Raw genomic sequence first — 3885 nt, forward strand, 5'->3', positions numbered from 1 at the left:
AATAGGTCACACGTTGAGACACCTTGTCAGTAGTTCTTTCCTCTGTTGTTCCCCTTTAATGTCTTGGTTTCACAGTGGCGTACCTGACTTCCTGGACAGTGGCCTTGGTGTTTAGATGGTTGTCCTCCAGCAGGAAGTCTCATGGATATAATACCTATGTGCGGCTCCAGCCAGTGGCCAGTGTGGTGATGTTGATACAGAAGCAGACCTGACCCACAGCTGTTGTTTATGATGTGGCCAGCCCAGGTGGACGGGCCATGGCCACAAGCCAACCTGACCCCGAATCCACAGATCTATAGTCCCGACCAGAGCTGTTTTTAAGTCTTTTTGGGGAAGAGAAGTCAGTCAGGTCTCACGCAAACTCCAAACTCCTTTCAAGCAAGCTCTTATAAGAAAGGAAATTGCAGGTCTTTCAGGTTTAATTGGATTTCAACATTACCTTATACGTTTCCTCTTTGTACTGTCAGTGGTTAAAATCAAGTCCCTCAAACACATTTTATTGGCACTTTTGAATTATTTTTAAATATGCTACAAATTTGTGAGAAGAAAGAATTAATGTTCAGATTTTTACAGACTTTTTGTACCCTTTAATCTTACATGAGTCAAGAAGTGTGATTCCAGTATGTTGTGTGTGCATATTAAGATATATAAATTGACATTAACTACTTCTTTCTCTCACACAGTGGATGACACAATTAGGAACATTTTCAGGTTCCACTTTCTAATAATTCCAAGAAAGGAGTTTATATGTAACGAGTCATTTATAAGAGGTTTCCTGGAAGCATCATTATATACTTATTATATTGAAAATGGAGTAAAAGGCCATTAGGCACAGCCAGTAAAAGAAAAGTCCAGTAATTATATAGTAGTTATGTAGAAATAAAAGAGGCCAGTTTGATTGAGTTCATAAGAAGATGTTAATGACAAAATATTTCCCTGGAAAGAGCTGTCAGGCTGCTGGATTCATAATTGGAAAAACTGAGGCAGAGATCCAATGTGTGAACCATGTTGGTGAGTAAAGTGTTTTAAAATGCTGTAGGATCAAGAGCATCAGTTATTATTAAAGAAACAAGCAAAGGACAGTTTCAGACACGTCAACGACAGGCTAGTCTGTACAAGCAGGTCTTCAGAAGCTGTGTTGAATAGCCAAACTGCTGTGTAATGTCTGTACAAAGACTGTGTATCGAAGCCACAATGGGAAACACTTTGTCACTCTCACTGTAGAACTTTGGCAAACATACTTATTTACCTAGTTGCCGAGTTTTAAATGAGAAGATCAAAACACTTCTTATAGCTGTACTTTAAATATGAATCTAGAACAGAACTTTTTCACAGCGGCCATTTTGACATGTCATTGCATTGTAAACGCAGGTATAATTAATAACGTTAATTATGGTTCCATTCAGGTGGGCCAGGGCCCTGGTGTTGTGCATGCTGGCTCACTGGAATGGCTGTGACACACTAAGGCATTACTATTTAAGAATATACATATTTCTAAGCAGTTTCTAAGAAACAAAGAAAATAAAAAGATGATTATCAGCTGTTTAGGGACATTTAAAAAAGCTTTCAGCGTTGTATAAATAGGAAAATACAACCTTTTTGATATAGACTTTCTGTCATGATATTTGTGAACCTATACAAACATTGTTAAAGGCTGACGGCTGCATGTACACTGAATGCATTGAGTTGTACTGATACGCATCTACACACACAAACACAAAGGCAGTAACAGAACTCTCTGCTCCCTAGCCTTCGAGTCATCTCACTACATCAATAAATACAGCAAAATAGCATTAGCAATAACTTCAACGATATGACCAGGCTCTAATATGATAGAATTAGTATCAGTGTTTTAAGGTTTGGCCATTTAGGTGAAATTCTAAGCCGAGCAGGGAGTAATTTGGACACAGGGAAAATTGATTTTGACCATCAGCACTTTCTCATTTTCAAACAGCGCCTGCGGCTAAATGGGTTAGCCTGTTAAGCACATTACACAGGTAGCTTCTCCTTTCCTCCCCAATGATTATGTGTCCGCCTTGAGCAATTGATATTTCTTGCAAATAAGAAAATTATCATATTCCATGACTGGAAAGAGAAATTAGGGCCTGCTGTTATGGAGTGGAGTCTTAGGACTGAAGGAGGGAGACCGAGGTACATTTTTCCTTTCTTTTTTTGTTTTTAAGGGAGGGGTGCATGTATCAAATGTCCCAAGCTATATTGGAATTGGGGGTGCTGTCAGGCCTCATCAATAAAAATATACAGTGATAGACTGTAAGTGGTGGAGGGGGGACAATGAGGGTTGGAGGGACGCTGAGACAGGAAGACGGGCTTTTACTCTATACTGAGGCAGAAAGAGCTGGGAACATATAGAGCAGGGTGTGTCATAAGAAAGCTGTAATTTCACCACCAAATGTTCATTGGTCTCATAAATTATAACTCTAACAAAATTACTCCTCTGAACTTATATTTGGCTGCTGTGTCTGTTGAAGAAGCATTTCATTGAAACCATCGTTTTACATCCGCCATGGAGGATATTTCTCCGGTTCCCTTTGTTGGATTGTTTGTCAGCAGGATTACGGAAAAATTACGTACCCAATTTTCAAGACACTTGGTGGAAGGATGCAGCATGGGCCAAAGAAGAACGCATTTTGAGTGGATCAGAATCACGGTGTGGAGACACGCATTATTTTCCTCTCGGCCTTGGCGGAGTTCTGCCCTCTAGTTTTATCATTCAATTGATACATTAACCTTAAAATAAATTATGAAACCCAGATTGCCTTTCTCTGACCTATCTTATCATCCCAAGTAAGCAAATAAGTAATGATCAGTGGGAAGTGGCACATTGAGGACCAGTTGCTAGCGATGAGGTGTGTGCCATGTGGCTTATTAAGCCGGCTGCATGTCCAGTCAGTGGTGCCTTCCCCTCACCGCTCCCGCCTTGTGGCCTGAGAGGCTGTCTGCAGACTGTAGCTGGAGCCCATGGCGGTCTAAGTGGAGCCACATGGGGGAACCTGATAGTGGCGCTTGGCCAGAGGAGAAGTTAACCTGGGCCCGCAAGATGGATGATCACTCCGCAGCCAGGCCTGACCCTTTCATACACAATATCATCACATAGTCTCATCATACATGCACACATATGTATGTATGCTCATCTCTGCACAGACACTTTCTCTCACTTGTCCTGATGTATACACTTCATCCATCCTACACCCTCTCAGGGGTTTCTGCGGCTGCAGTGCCCTCAGGAGTGGCCGACCGATAAGGAGCATTTACCGTAGGGCCGGTCGGCATTCGAACAACACCAAACACACTAATGGAAGGACACAAAGCCACAGGCCACAGACATCCAGTAAACAGCAGACCACAGTCCACGAGATGTACACTCTCTCCTTCATTCGACCACGCAGGTACACCGAGGCACCAACCAGAGTTTTGACTTCCTCAAGTCTTCTGTGTGTTACCACTTGCTTGTGTGGCCAGGGTAACTGGAGTAACCGTCTACAGTAGGCTTGTATATACCAGCAAAGGGCCAGCTACTGTGGGAGAACAGTGTCATTAGGTTGGATGTTGTCTTACACCTCAGCACTGTGAAAGATCTTTAATTGGTGGGTCAGTTAATAGGAATGATCAGTCTCTCTGCCTCTATCTAAGTGCTGTGCAGCCATGTGCTTTCAGTTAAGTTGGCGCTCAGCCCTGAGCAGAGGTTAAGTGAAACTACCTGCTCCTCTGTGTCTGCCGATTATTTGCTTTGTCCGCGGTGCTGCCAGATCATAAAACACTTGCGTCCACTTTCCCCCCGCTCTCAAAGTCCCTGAGGTTCATTATTGTTACGCCTGGACGTGTGGCTGTACAAGGCCGCCTTTTTAATGTCGCGCTGTGACAGCC

The sequence above is a fragment of the Cottoperca gobio genome, chromosome 22 (assembly GCF_900634415.1).
Source record: "Cottoperca gobio chromosome 22, fCotGob3.1, whole genome shotgun sequence".
Taxonomy (NCBI): Eukaryota; Metazoa; Chordata; class Actinopteri; order Perciformes; family Bovichtidae; genus Cottoperca; species Cottoperca gobio.